Source organism: Peromyscus leucopus, chromosome 16_21 (assembly GCF_004664715.2).
Source record: "Peromyscus leucopus breed LL Stock chromosome 16_21, UCI_PerLeu_2.1, whole genome shotgun sequence".
NCBI lineage: Eukaryota > Metazoa > Chordata > Mammalia > Rodentia > Cricetidae > Peromyscus > Peromyscus leucopus.
The window spans coordinates 22,705,371-22,713,950 of record NC_051084.1 but is presented as its reverse complement, the minus strand read 5'-3'; positions in this window follow the sequence as shown (position 1 = coordinate 22,713,950).

Genomic DNA, 8,580 nt, shown 5'->3' with positions numbered 1-8,580 from the left:
TTTGTCAAAGGTTGTTGTTGGGGATTGAACTTGTGTGTGTGCTTTAGGCAAACTTTCTTCCACTGAGCTACACTTTAAGTCTGACCCTTCTGACTTCATATTATGCTCCTTAATTTAAATTTATTTCACTAAGGATATATGATTAAATACATATGCATGCATAGGCATATCAAAAGGAAGGAAATGTGATACTAAATAGATAACTAAATAGGTAAGTAAGCTATTTAAAGTTATGTAAAGTGATTTTGTTGTTTTGTGCAAATAAAGTACACACACACACACAAACACACAAAAGCACATTTGACTTAAAGTCTTTGAAAGATACAAGTTTATTTTTTGCATAGGAAGAGTGGAATCAAAGTCAAGCCTTTTCTGGATTATGTTTTACTCCCAAGGAGCTGGTATCTGGCCTCTGTGAACCCACCTCCCTTCTTACCCATAGTCACGGACTGAATTGTGGTTGACTGAGTATGAATTCTGAGTCAGAGAGACATGGATCAGCTCATCACTCTCCTGTAGCTGCTGGGAAAAGCCCCCAGCTTAGTGGCTTTCCAATACTCTTTTCACCTCACAGTCTGTGAACTGGAGTTGACTTGGACCATACTTGAATTAAGTATAGTTGTCATTCCAAGATGGCCTTCCAGGTTGCAGAGTTCTGTATTAACCCACATCCTCCTCCAGCCTCAAAACCAAACCAGCCTCTTCAACTTGAATCCCCACATAGCATCATTCTTCCTTTCTCTCTGTCTCTCCCACTATTAAGTCTATCTAGGTAACTTAAGACAGTCTTCCAATGTTAATGTTATCTGACAAGGAATGCCTATCCCAATGTCAATCTCAATCCTAATTGACCATAACTTCACAGGGGCCAGAAAGTAGGCCGCTGACACTCCCAATGTCCGGTTGCTTTGTGTGTCTTTGTGAGGTGCTAACCCATGTTTTTAATGTCAACTTGGGCCTGGCAAGGCTCCCACAGTGTCATATCATTTAAAAGAAAGTGACAATGGTCACTCTAATTCAATACATTCCCGATTATAAAGTAACATGTTAAGACAAGCAGTTTAGAGTCCGTGCTAATGAGAAATAACAGGCTGGTCTTAAGAGAGGGTCAGAACCCAACAAGAGGTGTTGAAGGCCACACACATTCCCATCTGTTCCCTTGAATTTGCAAACCTTGTTGACTGGCTATAAATCAGCCAATAGTATAGCTGCCTTGAAAATGAACACGCATAACCTGGGGAAGAGGATCTTTCAGATCATTTTTGCATTTGGGAACTGATCACATAATTGATCGTTGCAGAAACACCAGGCTGCTGAGCCATATCTCTGTCACTTGCTGCTGTAGGACTACAAGATAGGAGCTGTTTTCCCTGGAGAGCTTCTGGAGGTTTCTCGATGCCAAAGGCAACCTGGAAACTGCCACAGAAACAGATGCTATTTACATCTGTTTTTCATGACAGTCACTTAAGAAGGCAAAAAAAAAAATATGTATTTTAACCCACACTGCTCAAATCATTCAAGAACCTATTTGACTTCTCAAGGCACTTTTAAAAAAATTGTAGTAGGAGATGAAATTTATAGCAAATACAAATTATTACATTTTACTTTGAATTTATCATAAATAAATTTTTTTGCATATGGTCTTTGCATTGAATTCTGGGAGAATTTTTAAGAAAAAGAGTATTTTTTGCTCTTTCATTCCCAATGTTATCCTGTGAAGAACAAAGTTAGCTTGTGCTGTATGAACAAAACTTGATTTTTATTATCTGAATTAACATAGATGAATATATTTCCTTCAATTTTTAAATGTTTTACTTTTTCTAACAATCTTGTTAACTCTGATCTCAGGGGAACTTTTAAGTAGACTCCCAGGCATGATTGCTTTTCAAGCACACTCCAGAACTTCTATTTATACTTTTCTGAAGGGTCCTTCTTAAAGAGACATTTTCCCCTTATTAGGACAATAGACGTTAAATAGGAAAAGTAATTTTTAAGCATTGCATCTCTTCATGGCTGGGGCTGTACTTCTGTGGATAGATCCTAATCTGCAAGAAGACCTGGAATTGATGCCTGGAACCTCATCAAACTGCCCTTGCCCTGCAGATCTGTAATTCCAGCACTCCAGAGCCAGGCTGGAGGGTCAAAGTGCAAGGTCATTATCTGGTGCACTGCATGTTGGAGGGCAGCCTGGGCTCCAGGAGATTCCTTCTCATAACAGTATCCTTAGTGTGTCTGAACTGTGTGCAGATTAACTGGCTGGAACCTTTACAGTGGGGGAATATGGCAAATACGAAAGACATGCATGCCCATGTGGCTTTACAAACAGGGAACAAAATATTAAAGCTTGCACAAACTTTTTATTAAAACTGTAAAAGGGAACCTAGTAGGCTGTCTTCATAGATTAGAAGTTATGGTGCTTTCAATTAGACACAGCCATTGCTCATCCCACTGAATCAAGCCAGAATGAGGCAGGATGTGAACTCAGTTTTCCACTCCATGCTATGCTGATATAATGCAGGCTTTGAACTTAGGGCTTTGGTTTACAGCATTTGAACTAAGTTCCCCCCCCACCCACCCAACACACAACAAAATGGTTGCTGCTGTCAGTGTGATTTGTAATAAAGATTCCTCTTTATCATACTCAGCCTTTTCAGCAGCGTCTATATCAACTATTTCACATCAGCCGCAATGATGGGATATTTTCACTTGTCTCAGCAAAGTGTATTTGGTGTGGAAGGTGATACTTCTCTTCTCTCCAGATGGAAAAGACATCCCTAGGCAAACAAAAATAGAAAGATAGCATGCACATTTTTACAAATAGGTTTTGAAAATGTCCTCTACTATGACCTGACTTCTGGGGTCTTTAAAAAATAATCATCCTCTAGAACTGCTCAGACCACAATCTTCCTAAGGCAGATATTTCTTAGGAGATGATTGTAGACTTACACACAAGCAAAGTGCCTCTGCTGCTTCTAATAAGCTCAACCTGATTATCTTACAGTAACATAAATATTTTTTACCACCTCGATGAATACTAACTCGAGTCTCCTAAGTGGCGAATAGTAAACAAAATAATTCACAATATTTAATATGAAGTGACATATTTGATATTTATGTTTATACTTCTCTCACCCTAAAATTATATATATATTTAAACATGACTGAGAACATTTACAAAAAAAATGTATAAGCATGTAAAATACACTCATTTGTTGGATCTTGGTTAATCATTCATATACACAGATTATCACCTGAAGTCCACTCTCTGGATTCCCCACAGGCTGGACAGGTGGGCTAGGGAACTTGGAAAGGGGGTTTTCTTAGCAGAACTGAGGACAGAAGAACAGTTGCTTGTTATTACCTCTGTTCAGGACCTGTTTCCTCTGGGCACTGAAACTACCAGGTGGTGGACTTTGTTTTATTTGAGGCCCATACAATCCATGACGGGGCTCTTTCTACCTTCCCAGCCTCCCCAGTGCTGGCATTCCTGACCTGTGCTCCTTGCTCTGTGGAAACACGCAGAAGGATCAAGTGTAATGATCTCACTGTATCCTACACCAAACAGAACCCCAGCTGCATGGAGCCTTCTCAACCCATTAAATTCGAGTCTAATAAAAACAGAAGGTGTTTCTGCTGGTTTGAAATACATTTTGTGTTACAAAAAAATGAATATGTCAGACTGGAAGAGTTAAGTCAGATGAACAGGCACAAAGCATTTTTCAAGACTTATTTATTTTTAATAAATATGTATGTGTGTCTGAATATGGGTATGTGTATATGAGTTTAACACAGAAGAGGATATCAATCCCCAGAAGTTGGAGTTACAGGCAGTCCTGAGTCTCCTGATGTGAAGCCTGGAGCAGTACAGTTTCTTAACCATTGAGCCTTCTCTGCAGCCCAGGCAGAAAGTGCTTGTTTGGTTTTTGTTTTTAATTATTTTAGAGTTTATCTCAGCCAGCCAACAGTAAGGAACATAACTTACATTATGATACAGAAAAAAAAATCAACAAATTGCCTGTGATGAATAATTATGGTATTGACCATACAGTTTTACAAATGAAGTAATTGAGCTATATGCATACAGTGGGTGAATTTATGGTGTGTATAATATAAAGCTGATTTTTGAAATTGAAAGAGCATAATACATTAAAATGAAGTATTCAGTGTCTCATTATACCAACATAGTTCTTATCCATAATGATGAATTTTCAAAAATTAAAAAATGAGATTATTACAATTATTATTTCAAGAATAAAAAGGCGCACAAATAATTTCAAAATACAGAAAAAATAATGAGGGTTATTTTATTATTAATATGTAGTGGAAAATGGCTCAGCAAAAAAAGTCATATATTAAGAAATTTGTTAGTGTCTGCATATCAGTTTTCAAGGTAGGAAAGGGACATTTCAACATTCATATTTGCATAGGACATTACTGGAGACATAAGTCAGTGGTAGAGCACCACCTTGCCATGTCTAAGTCACAGGTATTGTCCTTGGCACTTAAAATATAGTCATATAACATTATAAATTTTTAAATGTGTTATCATTAGAGAAGGCATTCAACCTTAACCAGCTGCAACAGAAACCTACAGAACAGAAAAAGATACGAACCCTGTTTCTACAAAGAGTTGAAATATACAAAGTGTAGTGTGTAGACATTCCAACTTTGATCTGGAAGTTCCATCCCCCATTGAGGCTTCGGTAACTATCACGCCTACATGGCGGGGCCAAGAGGGGGCCCTGAAGACCCGAGATCCAGATGCCCCGCCTTCTCTTGTTTCCTGGACCCTGGATGCTGGAGGTAGACCAAACAGAGTTCTCCAGAGAACACTGCCAGACTGCTCTGCATCCTTCCCAGACCCTGTTACCTATCCCTTCATTTGTAAGTTACGCCACTAAATAAATCTCCCTTTTAACTACGTGGAGTGGCCTAATAATTTCACCAACAACAAAGTACACATAACCCCTGGATTTCAGAAATAACAACAAAAAAATCTGTTTTAAATAAGGTCCAAACTCAAGTGTCTCTTCATTTTTAACATTGATTTTATTATATACATACATACATATATACATACATACATACACACACACACATATATGTGTGTGTGTGTATATATATATATATATATATATATATATATATATATATATATATATGATGTTGCCTGGATGTATGTGTGTGTGTGTATACCATGCAAATGCCTACTGAGATCAGAAGAGGGGTTCATGTCCTCTGGAATTGGACATATAGATGGTATGAGACACTGTGTGGGTACTGGTCATCAGAACCCAGGTCCTCTGCAAGGGGACAAGTACTCTTAACTGCTGAGTGATTGCTGTGGAACAATCTTTGTACACTGTAAATATGTATTATTTTCATTGGTTAATAGCTGACTGGCCTATAGGAAGGAAGAGATTGGGTAGAAGAACCAGACTAGGAGGATGCTGAGAAGAAGAAAGGTAGAGTCTGAGGAGTCTCAGAGGGAGCAGGATGGAAAGTACATACTTGAGGTAAACAAGCCTGGAGCAGCACAAAGATGAATAAAAATGAGTTAATTAAAGTTATATGAGCTAGCTAGCTAAAAACAAGCCTAAGCTATTGGCTGAGCATTTAAAAGTAATGTTGGGTCTCTGTGTAGTTATTTGGGAAATGGTTGGTGGGACAGAAAAGTCAGCCTACAAATTATCTCTCTAGCCACATGAAAAGGCATCACTGCAAAGAGAAAACTGACCCAAAATAAAACACTTGACAGCAGTTGTAACAAATGGAAATCCTCACTGCCAGGAGATACTGGCTCATACTGCTGACTTATATGACTGCTCAAAAAATAAAGAACAAGGAAAGCAAGTGTTGGTGAGGATGTGGGAGAATAGAGCCCTTTGCACTGTTAGTGGGAGCAGAAAATGGTATCTGCTATGGAAACTAGCTTGAGAGTCCAGTCACCAAGGAGAGAATTTCCATGGTGCATTTGCCTTCTCTATCTGCTATGTGACAAAATGCCACAGGAAAAAGGACTGACAGCTGACATTTCTCATAGTCATGGGACTAAGAATGTCGAGGTCAAAGCAGTGATTGCTTTGACCACACATTGCTCTTGTATACTGAGATAAGAAGGGTACCCTCCACAGTCTTCTATGTACACTAATCCTAGCAAATGAGAGCCCAATCCTGACCTCATTTGTATGACTCACTCTGAGCGATCTCATGTCGAAACACAGCCACATGGGGTATTAGGGCTTCAGAGTCTGAATTATTGTTAAATTTACTCTTTGGAGATTTCACTATCTATACAATGTATTTGACCCTATCTGCCCAGCAAGTGTTACAATTCTCTCCAACTGCCCCCCATTGGCCCCCCATCTCTTCCTACTTCATGTTCTCCATTTTGTTACTGTTATTAACCCCTTGAGTCCAGTTAGTTCTTCCCCTATGCCTCATGGTTGGTGTGCAGCTACTGGGGCTTGGAGAAATTGCCAGCAACCATGTTTCAAAGTAGAGTGTCTCTCTGTCTCTTGGCAACCATAAAACGCTCCTCCTCCTAGGGTGGGTTTCAGGGGGCTATTGCCTTATTCATGTTGGAATTTAGAATGTCTGAATTTTGAGGGCCTTACAGGTTTAGGCCTTCAGGAAAAAATGTTCAGAATTCCCACTTCTGGATCCCTATCAAAGGGAATTGAAAGGTGGATTCCAAACAGTGATATCTGTACACTTGCTTTCATAGCATCTTAATTAGAAACATCTAGGGGGAAGAAGATGGTGAGGTGTTCTTTGAAGAGTGAATGAAAAAGCAGTGTGCTTTATTTAGACCAGTAATTCTCCAACCTTCCTAAAGCTGGGACCCTTTAATATAGTCCCTCATATTGTGGAGACCCCCAACCAGAAAATTATTTCTTTGGTACTCAAAGAAATAATTCTTTGTTTTGTAGTTTTGCTACTGTTATGAGTTGTACTGTAAATATCTGTCTTATATTTAGGATATCTTATATGTGACCCCCCCCAGATGAAGTCACAACCCACAGGTTGAGAACCATTGGTTTAGACAATGACATGTCACTATAATTTAAAAGACCTGACAATGTTGATCTAAGAGAAGCCAGCCACTGAGTGAAGATGAGCACTGTCTGACTCCACTCATGGTTAATATGAGCAATAGAAACCAGATCAGACTCAGAAAGCAGCCTAGTGGCTCCTCAGGCACAGGAAATGAAATCGATGAGCTGGTGATAGGGCTCAAATGGGAAACCTTGGATGCTGTTGCGGACTCCAGTTCAGTCCCCATCACCAACATGAATACTCACACCTCTACCTCCAGTTCCAGAGTTTCTCATGCCCTCTTCTGGCCACATGGGCACTGCATGCATGTGGTGTACATAAACTCATGTAAGAACACACCCCTACACACAAGAATAAAGAATAAATACTATTTGGAAATGGTGATATGATTAAAGGGAATAGAAATCAGTTTTGTAAGGATGAAAATGCTAGAGATATTTGTTAAACAATGCTGTATGCATAAAGCTTCCAAACTGTGTGTTTAAAATGGTGAGGGTGGGTATCATTGTGTGGTTTGTATCCAAATTAATGATGGAAAATTAATATATCATATGTCATGTTTTTAGACAGACATGCCCATAAAAATGTTTGATTACTGAATATTACCCTCAAGTTTCTCCTGCAAATGTCACATTTTCATCTTATCTGAGAACATTTCTTAGAATATTGATTTTCCAACTGCTTCAGTTTATTTCATGAATTGCTGGTACACACTCAAACACTTTTATTTAAACTATAAAGATTTTTACATCTCTAAAATATGTATTTCATTTAAAAATTCTATTTATCATTTACTAATGATTATTTATTTAAACATATTATTTATCATTTAAAATTGTGCTTCCCAGATATAAAACAGTATAAAAGTTGTGCATGTTAATATGATAGTGTATTCCATGGCATCATGCGCCTCTGTTACACAGTGTGTAAACCAAGATAACCTCTTTGATCTCCTGAATCATTTTCTGAGTTCTGTGATGGAAACATCTGAACTCCTTCCAGTTTTTTTGCGGTACATGCTCCTGATACAGGTACTCACTGCTTTAAGAGTATATGTTGTCATTTGAACTACCTCAGCTCAGCCCCCGGTGGTCAGCCTTTCTTGTCCCTCCCCACAGCACTGACCACATCAACATTCTATTCCAAACTTCCATGAAGTCACTTCCTTGGAAGAAACACATGAGGGAGCTCATTCAGTGCATGCGTCATTATTCGGGGTCATTCTACTCAACATCCGGTCTCCCTGAGTTTCATCTATGTTGCTACAAGTGACAAACTTTTGTTTGTGTTAACGTACTTTCAGTATTTTCTGAGCCATTCTTTCCTACCCAAGAGACACCCCACCACAACACTGTTTCTCTGGTCTGTTGGTCTTAAGCATTTTTCATGGACACACACATATACACTGACCCACTTGCCTGCACTCACACACATACACACACATACCTGTATATTCTTTGAGAAATGCCTGTTTGGGTCTGTTCTCTATTTTTCATTGATTGGTTCAATTTTGGGTTATTG